The sequence below is a fragment of the Mercenaria mercenaria genome, chromosome 6 (genome assembly GCF_021730395.1).
Source record: "Mercenaria mercenaria strain notata chromosome 6, MADL_Memer_1, whole genome shotgun sequence".
Classification (NCBI taxonomy): domain Eukaryota; kingdom Metazoa; phylum Mollusca; class Bivalvia; order Venerida; family Veneridae; genus Mercenaria; species Mercenaria mercenaria.
The window spans coordinates 84826101-84845100 of NC_069366.1; the positions used below are offsets into that span (position 1 = coordinate 84826101).

General features: G+C 35.3%; 1 protein-coding gene across 2 annotated transcripts in view; it reads left to right on the top strand.

Annotated features, from left to right (window-relative positions):
* The window catches only part of LOC123548347 (breast cancer anti-estrogen resistance protein 1-like), a 73594-nt gene that overhangs the window by 7283 nt on the left and 47311 nt on the right, over positions 1–19000 (top strand). The window contains exons 2-3 of one of the 2 annotated variants that reach the window (XM_045335539.2): positions 1022–1078; positions 18914–18986. The gene's annotated coding sequence lies outside the window, so the exon portion shown is untranslated. The remainder of the gene's footprint in view (positions 1–1021; positions 1079–18913; positions 18987–19000) is intronic. The other variant, XM_045335538.2, reaches the window with a different exon arrangement.

Here is a 19000-nt window from a genome sequence, read left to right on the forward strand (position 1 = left end):
AATCTCGCCAATATCCCGTGACAACTGAATGAGATCTCGTTGTAAGCGTCTGTTGATCACGATTGATCAAGTCGGCAAACGCTTTTAAATAAGGTTACTTTCGGATCGTTTGTTTATAATGTTAATGGTGCTTTTTTAATGTTATTAGTATTTTCTACATCGGGAAGGAATGAATTTATGACTGGAAGTCTGAGAAATCAACAGTTTTTGTTTGAAAAAAGACTTGATTAGGTTTATTACATGCCGGGCGTACCGCCAGTTTTATACTTCAGTAAGCGTCTGTTGATTTGATCACGATTGATCAAGTCGGCAAATGCTTTGAAATAAGATGACGCTCTACATGAGATGACGTGGGATTATCTCCAGTTGCCATTCTGTGTATTTTTAGTTCTTTGGTCACACTTAGACGTTAAAGGTCATTTTTCATGATAGTGCATTGATGGGTGTGTCCGGTCCATATCTTTGTCATCCATGGATGGATTTTCATGTAACTACGCATAAATGTGTGGCACAGTAAGACGACATGTCGCGCGCAAGACCCAGGTCTGTAGCTCTAAGGTCACGGTCACACTTAGACGTTAAAGGTCATATTTCATGATAGTGCATTGATGGGCGTGTCCAGTCCATATCTTTGTCATTCATGCATGGATTTTAAAATTATTGGGCATGAATGTGTACCACAGTAAGACGATGTGTCGCGCGCAAGACCCAGGTCCGTAGCTCAAAAGTCAAGGTCACACTTAGACGTTAAAGGTCATATTTCATGATAGTGCAATGATCGGCGTGTCCGGTCCATATCTTTGTCATTCATGCATGGATTTTAAAATAACTACGCATGAATGTGTGGCACAGTAAGACAACGCGCGTGAGAACCAGGTCCGTAGGTCAAAGGTCCTAAACTCTAACATCGGCCATAACTATTCATTCAAAGTGCCATCGGGGGCATGTGTCATCCTATGGAGACAGCTCTTGTTTTTGCAGAGATTTCAGAAGGAAAGGTCAGTTTACTTTTTACTTTCAGGTTGTTGTAATGGCTTACATTACACAGTTCTGGCAAAGTTCCATTAAAAGTACCCAGGTAAGAGTCTTGTCTTGCTACCAACTATATAATCTTGTTTGTTAATTTAAAAAAAGAAAATATTTGTTTTACAAATTTGGATTGATCTTTCTTAGCTATGATTATCTATGTTTTTGGAAGAAAAGGGACATGATTATATAAAACCTAAAAACAGCCTTAGGAGTTATTTCCAGTGAACAAAACATAGGATCTGAACACAAACTTGTAAGATCCTCAAAGAAGTGATATTATGTTTGTCTGTAAAAGTGAATGAAAAGTTGTCAGTTAAAGTACATGCACATTTGATAGTTTTGTGTTTTAGTAATGTTTTCAAATGTCTGGTTCAGTTTTTTGCAGTTGTCTAACTGGCTATGTGACAAATGTTTGCTGGCAGGCCACCAGACTGGGCACTTACACAACAAACTCAAATTTTAATGCAAACTGTGTTTTAGCATTGCTTATTAAAGACATTCCCTGAGGAACTTTCTGACATTCTGAGAAATAAAGCAGAATCTAGAAAAATTATTTTATTTTTTTTCAGTATTTGTGATATAAACATAATTTCTCAGAGATAAGATATTGAAGCACTGTGAGGTAAATTGTAACTTGGGTGCAAAGTTCACACTTTTTCAGATTCTTCCATTCTGTTTTTGGCCATGTCAGCAGCTTTGGGGTTTCTAGATAGAATTGGGTGTGCAGCAGATAGTAAAATGACTGTATAACACTACCATATTTATGTACCTAAATTTCCTAAATTTTCATATCCTGTAAGTAGGGGACAAAGTTTATATTTACTGTAAGAAAACAGATCTAGAAAAATGTGCAAAGTTTCTAAATACTGATAAGACATTGTCTTGTGATTGTAAAAAAGTGCATGCAAGTATTTGCACTTTCATTTTGTTGAAAAGAATAAATGAAGTGTGTGACAACAGGAATGATTTAAGTGGGGTGTTTCTGAGATAACGCGACGGGTATCGCGGAGGGGTATCATGTTCAGCCGTTTGGCCTACTGCTTGGAGCACTTGTATAGTATAACAGTCCCGATTAATAAAAAAAAATTATTATATTAATTACACAATACTTGGAGAGATATTTGTTTTGTACTTTTAACCTGTTATTTTTATAGAATTGGTATTTAATATTGATTTTCTGTCCTGTAAACAGTCTGCAGGGGTATTTTATTCATGTTTAAAAAATATTTAAGGGTTGCTAAATTAATATTTTATTTGTGCAATGCTGTGTGTATTGCATTCTGTCCCAAACACTTCTGTTTCTAGAAATAAATGCTTAATATCTAAATTTTTTGTCAGTTTAAATATATGAAAAGAAAAACATTATTTTTATTTGAAAAGGAATGATTCGTCACCTTAGAGCAAATGTTCTGTGTTTATTGATATACAGTTACAACAGATTTGCACTGAATGGGCAAAATCAATGTAATGAAATTTCTTAAAGGTCTCCAAGGTTGTGAAATATTCTCAAATTATCATTTCAAATTTTTTTGGCTATTTCTTTCATTGGATAATCAATTTGTTTACATAATGTATATACATCAACGATTATGGTACATCCTATGTATATAATAAACCATGACTAATCATTCTGCACTCAAAAGATGAAAAGGAAATATAAATAATATCAGTTTAGATAAATATTGTATAAATATCTACTTTATTTACTATTTGTGTAATTCTGATATTCCTGTGTAGATTATGATCTAATCAGACAGTCTGAGTAACAAGTTTCAGAGTACGTTGCCATTAAAGTCTGAATTTCTAAGATAAGTTGTAGTCTCTCAAATGCCAGTTTGATATTTTATTGCAGAAAAAATATCTTAGAATGTTTGATATTAAGTGTCAGGTAAAGGTAGGAACTGAAATATTTACAAACATCAAAACACCTGTTGCATGCTGTTTTGCATGCCAATCAGATTGTGTTGGGAATAAAACTGAATGAAAATAATGTGGTTTTAGGCACTGAGTTGGATGTTGTAATAGCTTTGTTTTTGTTGAACTTTAAAGTCAGGCCGGCAGAAGTTTAGGTCATGTGACGAGATTATGGAGGGAGACTTTGCATGCCCCTCCAGGCAAGTTGGCATGGTAAGCATGGGCAGGATCCTTGGTTGAACCACCAACCTTCCAGCTGGATGGCATCCTTACATTCTACACCCCTGGCAAGAACACACAGAAAATGATTCAAAGTAGCTCTGCCACTGAGGCCTAGTAGACTGGTAGCTCTGCCACTGAGGCCCTAGACTGGTAGCTCTGCCACTGAGGCCCTAGACTGGTAGCTCTGCCACTGAGGCCCTAGACTGGCTCCCTCTGTCATATTAATCATAATTATATGAATTTTCTTCATTTACAGTGGAAGTAACTCCAGCAGGTTCTTTCTGTATTAACATTTTAATTGCCCCTGGCTCCTAACATATGTATGGTTTAACCATCAGATAAAATGTGCTAATTTAGAGGCTTAAAATTTACTAATAAAAGGTTTGCAGTATTTAAAAAAAACAACAACTATGCAGCTAGGGAGCCAGGTGAATGCCTTAACTGTAAGTCTATTAAACAGATACATTTTGAACATAAAATGAATGGGTTTTTACTTGTTCGTTCTGATCAAATTTCATGGATTATATCAAACACAAAATCCACAAAAATTAGTCCCCCACAAATATTATTGATTTTACAGTAGTTCGGTGAGAGTTAGGTGAGAGATAAAGGGTCAGTAGACCTTCTTGTTCTGAGAAAATAGTAATTATATGAATTATGTACTTGTTTATCCAAAATTTAATGAAACTGGAATGGAAGAAATAAACTGTATTTATATTTATGTAATACTAATTATATTCTAATACCTGTACAGAATGGAATTCTGCTTATTCCACTAAAAACTGATTTTAGAAGCATTTGGAAAACAGAATAATTGTGAAATAATTGGCAAAGAGATGTTTAACAGATAATGTATAAGTGCGCTTTTTTTCTTGTTTATTAGGCATGTAAAAAGTGTTTCTCCAGATGGCTTCACACCTATTGAAGTCAAAGATACTTAGAGATAGAGCAGTAAGATAGACAGTAAAGGGATTTTTCTAAACCATTTGGTGGTAAAACAGGGGCTGTTGACATATTCTTGTTTTTACAGTCATCAGCTAACCCTTTTTATGCTTGATCAACACAAAAAGATGCTAATTGATTTAGCAACTTGTGGTGAAATCTGCATGGGAAGAATTTTTTGTCAGGGTTTCTAAAGAAGCATGGCTTTTTCATGGAAACCTCCAATTATCTAGAATTAACTGGATCACATCTTTATGCATATTATCTTGTTATTTTCTTCTTCTCTTATTTATTACTTTCAGGTGTTTTTCAAATTATTTGCAAATGTTAAGATTGCAGGAAATTTTCTTGTTTGAATGTTTTAAACAAAAAAAGCTCTAAGGCATGTAAATGTTACAACTGTTAGCATGCAGAAAAGAGGTTTCTTGACTTTGTTATCAGCTGTTATGTGAGATAAATAAGAGCTTGGTTATCGATTGTAAGCAATGTCAAAATAGCAATGTAAATGAGAGCTTGGTTTTCAACAGTTAGCAATGTAAAAAAATGAGTTTGGTTGTCATTACTGTTAGCAGTGTAAAAAGAGCCTGGTTATCAACTATTAGTGATGTTAAAATAGCTTTATAATCAACTCTTAGCAAAGTAAAAAGAGCTTGGTTATCAGCTGTTAGCAGTGTAAAAAAAAGAGTTTGATTATCAACTGTTAGCGATGTAGAAAAAAAGAGTCTGGTTTTCAACTATTAGCAATGTAAAAATAGCTTTGTTATCAACTCTTAGCATTGTAGAAAAGAGCTTGGTTTTCAACAGTTAGCGATGTAAAAAATGAGTTTGGTTATCATTACTGTTAGCAGTGTAAAAAGAGCCTGGTTATCAACTGTTAGTGATGTAAAAAAAAACTTTGTTACCAACTCTTAGCAATGTAAAAAAGAGCTTGGTTATCATTTGTTAGCAATGTAAAAAAAGAGTTTGGTTATCAACTGTTAGCGATGTAAAAATAGCTTTGTTATCAACTCTTAGCAATGTATAAAAGAGCTTGGTTATCAGCTGTTAGCAGTGTAAAAAGAGGTTGGTTGTCAGTTGTTAGCAATGTAAAAAAGAGCTTGTAATCATCTGTTAGCAGTGTAAAAAGGGCCTGGTTATCAACTATTAGCAATGTAAAATAGCTTTGTTATCAACTCTTAGCAATGTAAAAAAGAGCTTGGTTATCAACTGTCAGCAATGTAAAAGAAGAGTTTGATTATCAACTGTTAGCAATGTAGAAAAATGAATTTGGTTATCAACTATTAGCGTTGTAAAATAGCTTTGTTATCATCTGTTTAAGTGATGTAAAAAGAGCTAATTAGGTCTCAGCTGTTAGCAATGTAAAAAAGAGCTTGGTATTATCAACTGTTAGCATTGAAAACAAGAGGACACAGGAGACAGCGCGCCCAACTTTTTCGATGCTGGATAGTGAAACTGGCACATATGAGGAAGCCAGAGCTGTCACTGTAGTGTTTAATGACTCCAATGTGGATGAATGTATTGGACAATAGCTTGAGTCTTTGTCAAAAGTATTAAGTAATACGTGAGATAAAGATAAGTGTATCAAACATTAAATAAGTATAAAAGGGACATGGTGAAACTTAAGCATTAAAATTTAATGGAAATTCTAAACAAAAAAGGGACATAATTCATGAAAAATTGGTGCAAGAGTGATGGCGCTTGAGTCTAATGGTGTGGGTGGTGATATGGAACAACTATTTTAAATTTGAATCAAATCCTCTCTGTAATAACTGAGAAAGAGTGAAAGTGCACCAAAACATCAGCCTTAAATTCTATGTAAAAGGGGGCATAATTCATGAAATATTGGTGCCAAAGTTATGAACCTTGTGTCATATGATGTGGGTGGAAATGTGGAACAAGTACTTTCAGTTTGAATCAAATCCATTTAGTAATAACTGAGATAGAGTGAAAGTGCACCACAATTCAACCTGAAATTCTAAGTAAAAAGGGGCATAATTCATGACATACTGGTGCAAGAGTTCTTATCCTTCATTGTGCCTTATGATGTGAGTGATAATGCGGAACAACTATTTTAAGTTTGAATAAAATCCATTTAGAAATAACTGAGATAGAGTAAAACTGCAAGGAAACTTTAACCTTAAGTTGTAAGTAAAAAGGGGAGGGGGGGATAATTCATGAAATATTGGTGCAAGAGTTATGGCCCTTGTGTCAGATGATGTGGGTGATGATGTGGAACCACTATTATAAGTTTGAGTCAAACCCATTTAGTAATAACTGAGATAGAGCGAAAGCGCATCTAAACTTTAACCTGAATTTTAAGTAAAAAAGGGGAGATAATTAATGAAGTATTGGTGCGAGAGTTATGGCCCTTGTGCCATATGATGTGGGTGATGATGAGGAATAACTATTTTAATCCATCAAGTCATTGCAGAGATAAAGAGAAAGTGCATGAAAACTTTAAGCAAAGTGCAGCGGACACGGAAAGACGCGTACGCCGGGTCGAGTAGGACAGCTCTTCATACTTCATATAGCAATGTATAAAAGAGTTTGGTTATCAACTGTTAGCAGTTTAAAAAGAGCTTTGTTAAGCTTGGTTATTCGCTTAGCAATGAAAAAAAAGAGCTTGGTTGTCAACTGTTAGTCATGTAAAAGAGAGCTTAGTTATCAACTGTTAGCAATGGTAAAAAAGAGCTTGGTTTTCAATATAGATCAGCTGGCCCTGTCTCAAAGCTTAATTCAGTCATTTGATAGAATCAGCTGTCCATGTGAATTATTGCGTTATGTTACATGCAGAAAAGCAAAAAATGAAATGCTGATGCAGTCTTGCATCAAACGAAACATGTGAAACAAAAAAATATCCATCAAATGTTGCCAGAACTCCAGAAAATTACACTTTGAGTTCAGACTGCAATTTCCTATTTCCCACGGAGAATGTCAATTTGATATTTTGACTGGTTTTAGGACTGGATTGGGAAATCATCTTGTAACATTATTAAGTACAAAGTTTTAGTTAATTATGTTTCATGCCTGGTTTCATTCAGAAATGTAATCCATAATAAAGTCAGTTGGCGGAAAAAGCACAAAAATGAAATCAGTTCAGATTTATTGTTGTCTTCTGTCAGATTCTGTGAATACAGTATCCCCAGGAGGTAGATGTTCTCATAAGATTTAAAGTGTCCTTAGTAGGTAAATGTTCCCATGAGGTAAAAGAAGTGTCCCCAGCAGGTAGATGTTTCTGAAGACAGAAAGGAGTGACCCCAGTAGATAAATGTTCTCATAAGATATAAAGAATGTTCTCTGTAGAAAACGTTCTATAGAATGACCCCAATAGATAGCTGTTCTCGTAAGATATAGAGTTTCACAAAAGATAAATCACAAGATATAAAGTGTCCCCAGTAGATACGGTAACTTTACTCATGAGATATAGTGTCCGCAATAGGTAAATGTTCTCATATAAGATATAAAGAGTGTCCCCAGTAGGTAACTGTACTCTTAGGATATAGAGTGTCCCAGTTGGTAAAATATAAAGAGTGTCCCCAGTAGAAAAATATTCTCTTAAGAGAGGATGGGTTCCCAGTAGGTAAATGTTCTCATAAGATATAAAGTTTCTCCAGTTGGTAAATGTTCTGATAAAAAAGTATTAAAATATAAAGTTTCTCCAGTCTGTAAAATTTTTAATGTTCTAATAATATTATTTAAGGTTGTCCTCAGTATCAACTGTGGGGACTCCTCCTGGGTTAGAAAGAGTGTCCCTGGTAGCTATTTCAGTAGGTATTCACTCAGGTGGGTCCGCTAAGTTTTCAGTATGTATACTATGCAATTGGATAGAGAATATTTGTCTGCAGCCAAACTTTGTATTAAAGATTTACAACGTCATATTGTTTGTTAAATACAACCATAAATAAGTTATTAGCCATTTTCCTAGATGATGTCTATATTCCGCTAATTGCTGCATTTCTATGGGACAAAGTGATGTGGAAAATGTGTTTATAATGTTAATCAATTGTTCTATTGTGCACGGGTAACTATAATCAATTATGTTAGGTCAGGATCAATGATATACAGACAAAACAGTGATAGAATTTCAATTTCTTCAAACAAAAACAGCTTTTCTTGTTTACATTGGAGGCAGGAAAAAAATAGATAGATGACATTAGGAAGGGACTGTAGTTCTCATATACCGGTTACAGCTGTGAAATGTTGTCTGTTTTGTGTGGGCAGTTCTCCCCAGTCAGTGAAATATACACATGGTGAGGCTACTTTTCCCAGATATGGAGAAAAAAACTATTCCTGGATATGGGGAAAACTACCTTTCCTGGATATGGGGAAAAAACATAGATGGCACTATAGTAGCTGCATTCCTCAACAGCTATAAAATGTTGTCTGTTTGTGTGGGCATTTCTCCTCAGTCAGTGTCATGTATGTGGAGTGGTGCTACTTAGCCTTATTGGGAGATTTTCCAAGCCCGATTTCAAAAATAGTACATGTTCTTGCTGATTGTTTTAAGGTAGTTGACCAGTAGTGACAGTTGGCAAATTTTGTATTCTTCCTGTGTGATTTCGGCATTCTCTGGTTTTTAGCTCACCAGAGCACAAAGTGCTCAAGGTGAGCTATTGTGAACGGTCATTGTCCGGCGTCTGTTGGTGTCCGGCGTCTGTCGTGAGTCAACATTTGTCTTGTTAACACTCTAGAGGCCACATTTGTGACCCAATCTTTATGAAGCTTGGTCAGAATGTTAGTCTTGATGATCTCTAGGTCAAGTTCGAAACTGGGTCATGTGGGGTCAAATACTAGATCAGTAGGTCAGATCAAAGGAAAAGATCGTGAACACTCTAGAGATCACATTTTTGACTCAATTTTTATGAAACTTGGTCAGAATGTTAGTCTTGATGATCTCTAGGTCTGTTGTGAAACTGGGTAATGTGGATTCAAAAACTAGGTCAGTAGGTCACATCAAAGGAAAAGCTTGTAAACACTCTTAGAGACCACATTTTTGACCCAATCTTTATGAAACTTGGTCAGAATGTTAGTCTTGATGATTTCTAGGTCAAGTTCGAAACTGTGTTATGTTGGATAAAAAACTAGGTCACCTGGTCAAATCAAAGGAAAAGCTTGTGAACACTCTAGAGGCCACAGTTGTGTCCCAATATTTATGTAACTTAGTCAGAAAGTTTGGCTTGATGATTTCTAGGTCAAGTTTGAATCTAGGTCATGTTGGGTCAAAAACTAGGTCACCTGGACAAGTCAAAGGAAAATCTTGTGGACACTACTTTAGAGGCCACAGTTGTAACTCAATCTTTATGAAACTGAGTCAGAATGTTTGTCTTAATCATTACTAGGTCAAGTTTGAATCTGGGTCATGTGGGGTCATAAACTAGCTCACTAGGCCAGATCAAAGGAAAATGTTTTCAACACTCTAGAGACCACAACTTAAGTTTGAAACTCATGAAAATTAGTCAGAATGTTTGTTTTGATAATCTGTAGGTCAAGTTTAAGTCTGGGTCATTGTGGGTCAAAAACTAGGTCACCCGGTCAAATCAAGGGAAAAGCTTGTGAACACTCTAGAGGCCACAGTTGTAACCAAATCTTTATGAAATTTAATCAGAATGTTTGTCTTGATGATTTTTAGGTTAAGTTCAACTCTTGGTCATGTGGGGTCAAAATTTGTTCAGTAGGCCGGATCAACTCTGGTGAGCGATATACGAGGGTTGTCCCAGAAAATCGCGAACTTTTTTTTATCATTTCAAAAATAAACGACGCATCAAATAATTATTATAACTGATGTTATTTCATTGTATACTCTACAGGACTATAGAGTTTAAAATTTAACATCTGTCATATTATTTGAGAATTTTTAGGTCACCTGAGCACGAAGTAAAGGTGAGCTTTTGTGATCCCCCTGTGTCCGTCGTCCGGGTCATCTGAGGTCAAAAACTAGGTCACCAGGTCAAATCAAAGGAAAAGCTTGTTAACATTCTAGAGGTGACAGTTTTGGCCCAATCTTTTTGAATCTTGGTCAGAATGTTACCTTCAATAAAATCTTGGACGAATTCGATATTGGGTCATCTGGGATCAAAAACTAGGTCACCGGGTCAAATCAAAGGAAAAGCTTGTTAACACTCTAGAGGTCACAATTTTGGCCCAATCTTAATGAAACTTTGTCAAAATGTTATCCTCAATAAAATCTTGGACGAGTTGAATATTGGGTTATCTGGGGTCAAAAACTAGGTCACCAGGTCAAATCAAAGGAAAAGCTTTTTCACACTTTAGAGGCCACATTAATGACTATATCTTCATGAATCTTGGTCAGACAGAATATTAATCTTGATGGTCTTAAGGTCCAGTTTGAATCTGGATCATGTAGAATCAAAAACTAGGTCACCAGGTCAAATCAAAGGAAAAGCTAGTTAACACTGTAGAGGCCACATTTATGACCATATCTTAATGAAACTTGGTCAGAATGTTGATCTTGATGCTCTATAGGTCAAGTTCAAATCTAGGTCAGGTGGGCTCAAAAACTAGGTCACTAGGTCAAATAAAAAAAAAGCTTGTTAACACTCTAGATGCCACATTTATGTATCTTCATGAAACTTGGTCAGAATGTTAATCTTGATGGTCTTTAGGTAAAGTTCAAATCTGGGTCATGTGGGGTCAAAAACTAGGGCACCACGTCAAATCAAAGGAAAAGCTAGTTAACACTTTAGAGATCACATTTATGACCATATCTTTATGAAACTTGGTCAGAATGTTAATCTTGATGATCTTTAGGTCAATAGGTCAGGTGAGCGATACAGGGCCTTCATGGCCCTCTTGTTTAAATAATGGACGGCAGTCAGTGCTAGTCGGCGCACGCTCAAATTTCCCACTACTAAAAGAGTGGCTTCATTTTAAATTCATATAACTTACCCGATATACATTTCACAGGATTATCATTAACAGCAATGTGTGGTGTGTAAATATGTTGCGTTTTTTTTTGAAATGATAAAAAAAGTTCACGATTTTCTGGGACAAACCTCGTATAGGGCCATCATGGCCCTCTTGTTACAACAAGCCATATGCTGGTTGAGCTACATTATGTCCGAAAAATGTCAAATTGACTATAATGAGAAGACCAAATCACATAGAAATTGTTGAGTGTCATTACAGGCCCACTACCTTAAATGAGCCGCGCCATGAGAAAACCAACATAGTGCGTTTGCGACCAGCATGGATCCAGACCAGCCTGTGCATCCACGCAGTCTGGTCAGGATCCATGCTGTTCGTTTCAAAGCCTATTGCAATTAGAGAAACTGTTAGCAAACAGCATGGATCCTGACCAGACTGGTCAGGATCCATGCTGTTTGCTTTCAAGGCCTATTGCAATTAGAGAAACCATTACCAAACAGCATGGATCCTGAAAAGACTACCCGGATGCGCAGGCTGGTCTGGATCCATGCTGGACGCAAATGTACTATGTTGGTTCTCTCATAGCGGCTCAAATGTTAGCTACTACTTTTGTTGAATCTGAAGATTCCGGTTTTCCAGTATCTCCAGGATTTGTAGCTTGATAAAAAAAGTAACCATGGGTTATTTTAATTTAATAAAATGGTGAATGTTTATAAGACATTTCACTGAAATATATAATATTATTTATAGCACATTTAAGCTTTATGGATTTAACTGCACCTTTTATTTATTGTTAGTAATGTGAAATCTTAAAATGTTTACAATAATTCTTTATTAATTTGTTCAACTTTGTAAGTTTAGTCGTTAATTTGTTGACCAGAGTCCATCATTGACGTAAATCTGGCAGTCATATTTACTTATAGTATCATGAACTACTTATATAGTCACGGCAACTAAATGATCACTTAAATGGCCTGTAATGATATCTCATTAGACTAATGATTAGCGACAAGAGAGTACATGATTATTTATCTAAGGAAGGTTTTGAAATTGCTTAATTTCTTTAATTCCTCCAACTTTTCCTGTCTTCGAGGGAGATCCGGGTCAAATACTGGATCTCATGATTATAAAAAATGTAGTTTTTCACAGTTTATTGGCAGGAATAAGTAGGACAAAGATTTTTTTTTCTGTGTTGATTGCCATTTGATATAATAAACAGCTAATTTTTTTTTATTTTAAATTACTTGTCTAGCACCAGTTACATAATTATATTGTCAGATTGGGGTCATTATAGCGAGATTTTGTTCAACGTTTTTACTAAGTCTTGTTTTGTAAAATGATAAATATAATTGTAATTACCCAAATTGTCATTGATTTACTTTATAAATAAATTACATGAGTACCTCTTACATGTAATAAAGCAGACAATCCTTTTGTGCCTTTAGCAGTTTACGACTTTCTTTTACTTAATTCTCCTTGTCCTGAGTTTGGCGCTTGGGTCTTCACTTGTTGTCATTACTAGCTCTTGCCTTGAGGTCAGTCCAGTCCAGAATGTATCTTGTGATGTTTGTTGGAGGTCTTCTTGGAAAGTGGTTGATCCATCTCTATTGTCATACGTCTGATTTGGAAAAACGGGACGTATTATGTAATTGTGCATGCATCCCAGTCCTTCTGTCCGTCATAATTTGTGTCTGGAGTATAACTTCATATCCATTAAATGTGTTGACTTTAAACTTGGCATAAAGGTAGATTGAATGAGACGATGTGCAGAGCGCTTGAACTGGCTCTGTAGGCCAAAGGTCAATGTCACATATTGAGCTAAGTCAAAATTGTCCATCATATTTTGTGTCCGAAGCATAACTAAATAACCATGCAAGGTATCAATGACTTCAAACTTGGGAAGTAGGTAGGTGGTGGTGAGATGATGTGCAGCGTGCATGAACCAGGATGGTAGGTCAAAGTTTAAGGTCATTTGCTTCCCCCCCCCCCCTCCTATCTGTTCCTATCATGTCACCACCAACGTGCACACATACCCCCCACCCCCCTTCCCCTCCCACAATCCCCAACCCCCCCCCCAAAAAAATTGCTTTTTCCTTAAATTTTGCTTCCGTCCTCCTTTGTTATAAACTTTCGGCATTTTTGAGTTATTAACACAAGTTCTTCTACAGGTCTAATTTTAATTTTTTACCTGTCTGTCTGGCTTAGACATCTGTTAATGAACATTTGCAAAAAGTTTTCTGTGTTTTTTTTTGTCTGCTTCAAGTTTTACTAGCTATAGAGTAATGTCATGTTTCGGTTTTTATTATTGCCTTTTGGGCTAGTGGAACTTTGGACAACTGAATCTACTGTGAAATGTTATCTTTCAGAGTAGTTAGGCTTTAGATGGATGATCAAGCTGATCTGCAGTTAACATTTGACTTTCAGAATGGCAGGCTTTCAGACCAACAGGACTTCAGACTGGTGGACCTTAGGTGTTTGACCATCGCCATTCCTGGTAATCACTAAAAGTTGGTCCTTGGCAGTAGCAAAGTAAGTCTGTGGTAGTTACTAAAAGTTGATCCCTGTTAGTCACTGAAAGCATGTCCCTAGTAGTGACTAAAAGTTGATCCTTTGGGCCATACCAAATTGATTAATAGTTCTTCGGAAAATTTTCAAAAAAAATAGGAGCGGGCGAGCGAAATTTTTATTTTATTTTTTTTTTCTCAATTTTGATTTTTTCAGAGGCGGGTAGATTTTACATGGAGCGAGCGGGCTTTTTTTATTTTTTTCCCCCAGCTTGGACCTTTGAGGAGGCGGTTATGATTATACATAAAGTTAACATTTCTTTAGAAATAACACAGAAATCAAACATTTACAGTGTGGGTATCACAGTATATAGCTTTTCTATGTTTTAAAGACTACATGAATGATTTTGCAAATAAATTCTTGCCAAAACTCACTGAATCACTTTTTTTTATATTTTTTAATTATAATTACCGGTACTAAGGGATGAGTGTCTTATTTTTAATTTTGATTTTTCTACATTAATCTGAAGGCGTGCCTATTTAACGGCACATGATGAGGAATATTTAAGACAAAACAGGCACATATGTGGAATAACATTTCTTCTGAAACACAGTTAGATGGCTTTGACACATGAACAAATTTGTGCCCCTAGTGGAACTCCAACCCATAGAGGTGAGGGGAAGTAATAAACCACTTGACCAGTGAGACCAAAGGGAGTTGGGCAGACAGATGCTTTGACATTGCTCAAATCCCTTTGGAATAATTTCTTAACAGATCAGGCTAGCTTAAGTTTTTGTGGTAGAGATTCATTTCAGGCAAAAATGATAACAGACGGTCAAAGAATGATCCCAATATGGCCACCCTTAAAAGTGGTTTGTTGTGCTTTGACTGAACTAGAAATTTAGAGTTGGGGAGGTCTGTTTTTTTCAGTTTCTTTCGTTCAATCAATTTACAGCCAATTAATATATCCTGGCGTCATGTGTACAAACAGGCAAAATTGGGGTTACAAAAGGACAGATTTTGTTAGAAATTATTTTCATATCAACACTACTTATTTGAAAAGCTAAACAATTTTTAAATTGACAAAATGCGTTTTGATAGAATATCTGACTGCTGTACTAAAAAAGTTACGTTCAAAAAGATTTGGGCCGAGACAATGTGATAGGTCGGTCAGGATCTGTGAACAAATATTTTTTTAAGGTAGTAGTTGGCCTCAGCTTTGGGCTCTAGATATAACATGCTGAACTAAACAACTGATAACAAATGGTTTGAAAACTTTATATCTGAACAATATTTCCAAATACTTTTAACTGCATCCCCGTGCACGTCTTACAAGTCGGGCTTCGTTCTTTTCACTGTATTGAACAAAAGTAGAATTTTTTTTTTTATTATGTACCTACTTCATTACCTACCGGCACATCGAAGGCCATGTGTAGCACTAGCACAGACACTCCAGATTTAAAACAAATGATGAACAACACCATAATTCCTGACTTTTTGAGTTTCCAAACTTCACCCTGTTTTCAGCTGAGGGAGAAGTGGTTTTACATATAACTTATACAGAAACTTATGCTCAGGCTACTAACTTCTCCGGAAAAATAGACCTGAACTGGCAGAATTTCCCCCTATTCCAGAAATCCAGGCTGACCCCTGTTGCAGTCACAAAAGAGATCCCTGGTAGTCATTTAAAATTTATCCGTTGCATTTTAAAGTTGGTTCTTTTCACTGTCAAATCAGTTCCTTGTTAGACGTTTAAAGTTGGACCTTTGCGGTCTCAAAGCAGTTCCTTGGTAGATATTTAAAGTTGGCCTTTGCAGTCTTAAAGCAGTTCCTTGGTAGTCATCTAAAGCTGGGCCTTTGCAGTCTCATAGCAGTTCCTTGGTAGACATTTAAAGTTGGCCTTTGCAGTCTCATAGCAGTTCCTTGGTAGACATTTAAAGTTGGCCTTTGCAGCCGCATTGCAGTTACTAGGTAGACATTTTAAGTTGGGCCTTTGCAGTCTCATAGCAGTTCCTTGGTAGTCATCTAAAGTTGGCCTTTGCAGTCTCATAGCAGTTCCTTGGTAGTCATCTAAAGTTGGGCCTGTGCAGTCTCTGAGTATTTCCCCAGCAGATATGTTATGTTGGTCCTTAAATGCAACTACAAAAGAGATCTCTGATATTTGTTTGGTTCTTTGCAGTCGCATATCAGGTCCCTTCCAAAAATTAGGAAGTATATCTCTAGCAGATCATCTTGTGTCTTGATCTTTTAAAAATCTAAATTGTATGTTGCATAATAACTTCTGTGTCATTATGTTTTAAACAGTTAAATAATGTGCAACCAGTTGGTGTCTTTAGTGGCCCGGAGTACAGTTATATTGTTTATGTAGTATGAATTACACCACCACATTATTGTCACACATAGCTGGTCACACGGTATGTTGGTATGTCACTGAATAGGTCACTTTCATAATTCTTGATAGATAAAAATAGTTATCAGAAGGTAAGCTAATAAATAATTTGTAAACCAGTAAGTGTGGATTTATAGATATGTAAAGTGGCTAGATTTGGCTGTTATTGTCAGTTTTTTGCAACATTAGTGCTGATATGTGGTCAGTGTGTTTTTCTTTGGTCATTTCTTATGTACTTGAAAGGGATCAGACAGTAATCCTGTTAATCACATGGGCTTTAGTTGTTATTTTATAAATAATGCGTCAGTTAGACTTGGACAGAATAGTCCATTAGAAAAAAATCTCTCATATCCTTGAGGTGTACTGCTGGTTTTTTGCTTGTAAAACTGCAAGCAAAGATGTACGAATATCTATGTATTTTTATTTGAAATTTTTGAAATGTTATTTACTGAAACTGTTTTGAATTGTTGTAACTAAATTTAAAGAGGGCAGCTTAATAAGTAATTGTTCTACACTATTATGTGGTCCTAATTATTTTAAGCTAACCTCAGATCAAACAATTAAAGAAAAACAGATATTAATTCAAATTATTATCAGACAATCTTAAATGCTTTTACGGGCTTGGATTTGTAATGGCTTCTGGTCTAACAGGGCAGTTTTAAGATCTGTCGGCTAGCAGGCAATCAGTTTGATCCTTGGACCCCATGCAGGTTGTGCCTTTTAGAAAGTTCAGGCGGACAGATAATCCCGGATTATTTATAGTTAATCATTACATCAGAGACGGTTAGAAGAGGATTATCTTAAATTGCTGTTACATAGATGTTTGTAATCCCTAAACTGTTTGATTAGTTTTGACAACATGTAATTGATAAACTTTTAATAGTTTAATCTCTCTCTTAATCCTTCCTAAACATTAAGAGGTTCTGAAGAGAGTAAATGTTTGTAACTTTGATGACTCATGTATACAAAACTGTTTTAGGAAATAGTGATTTTCAGTTTATTTCGAATGAAGTTAAAATACAAGAACTATAATCAGGAATAGTGTTATCAAGTTATGTTTAAATGTTACTTCTAAAGTAAGTCTTCCAAAATTCAGTTTATTTCAAATGAAATTAAAATACGAGGACAGAAATCTAGAGAAGTGCTCAAAAGGTGGTTAATTAATCAGATTTTGGTCAGCAAATGGATTTGTTCAAAACTTAATCAGCTCAGATCATTTGCACTTACTTTGTGTTCACAGAGTTCTTTAAATACAGGTCAGATTTTCATCTATTGTATTAAAAAGTTGTTAAAGATTTGCATTGACAAGTACATATTTTGATAAAATTAATTAGAAATGCAAGTTTATAAAGTTATTATTACCTCCCTTTGTCCATCTTGGTTGCTCAACCAAAATAGATTTAAGTTAGATGAATTCCGAAGCTTCATGTTGTTTTGAAACTTGTCTTTTGTTTCAGGTAGTTGAAATATCCCAATATTTATCAGCTGGAAACATTATATCGAAGTCAAAAGAAATAGACCATTTTTTAAATACTTTCACATTAAAGGGAGGTAATATCAAAATTTCATAAGTAATAAAATATACATTTCCAAAAGAGATCTAAGTCTATGTAATGGGTCATTTTGTTCCTTAAATAAATCTCTAACAGAATATGTGGAAACTGAAAGTGCTCAAATGTGATTCAGACCACCTTTAAAGGTATATGTGTTATATATAGTTATGTTACAATGAATGTTTTATTTCCTTGATAACTGAGGCACTAGTCCCTCTTCACTACTCAAACTACAGGGATCCTACAAAGAGCTTATCCATGTTTGTAAAAGTTACTGGTATATATCTGACCATAACTAACATCCAAGGTGCCTCCAAGCTTCGACCACTGTGTGGCAGGGGTACGTTTCATCCAATTCTGACTTATTAAAGGAATTTACATAGACTTTGTATCTATCAAATTTTTTGTAAGCAGTTTTTAATTTGCCGACATTTTTTTCTTTTCCCTTTTAATGTGAAATAAGCTGAACTAATATGTTTATATTTCATTAGCGAAAGTTCAATTCTTGATAATGGTTTTGCACTTGTACAGAAACTTGATACAGACCACTTATGTATTTGTCCGTTACTGGTGGTCCACAGGTACCCGCTTATCAATTAGATCTTTAGACTGATTGATGAGTTGCCGATATATTGATATATCTCTCAATATTGTCTTTGAAAACCCTTTAACATTTTGTTTGTTTAGCAAATCAAGATCATATTGCTAGATACAGGACACTGTATGTGTGTCACTGATTCATATCTATAGAGAAGGCTACCATAGATTGTGTATGATTTCATAATACCATGTTATAATTACAATATTACATGCACCATAATGCAGTTTTCAATTAACTAATCAGTTACTGCACAGTTTGAATTACAGTAAATTTGATGATTTTTGCCCGCAGCTGTTTTTTGTTTTCGATCGTTTAAAGGTGTCATTTGTATAGTATTTATCATGTTCTGATGTACGTTAATGGCCTATGGTCATATTTCAGTGATGTATGCTACTACCAATACTTCATTATCTACGTCAATGTTCGTGGACTATAGGAAACTATAATAATTCATTTTATGGACCTGTTTGTGCAAAATAACCATTTATTAGTTTATTACTCTATGCATTATGAATATTACGGACTTATACTAAGGTGCGGAAAAAAATCTGGGCAAAAAAGTAATGGTTGTCCAGATATTATCGCATTTTTTATCAGAATATTAATTGAATAGTTTTTAAAATGGTGATGAAAATAAATGCAGTTGACAAAAAGGATAAAATATGCTGCATGTATATAAGGTTATCTGATGTCGGAGGTAGAGAGTTTCTCTCCCAACCCTGAGATCATTTTGATTCTAGGAGAACCACAATCCCTCAGGTTGCAGGTTTGAGCAGTGGTTAGAAATACAGGAAACAGTCCCAGAGCTAACAGTTCATATTTTCTAGATAAGTTTAAAACTAATAAATTTCAAAAGTTTTCTTTGCTTTTCAGAATGTAGATTGCTTCCTGTTGAAAGTTGAAAGGATGATTTATTTGATGGAATGCAAAGTGGATAACATGTAAGGTATTTTTGTGAAA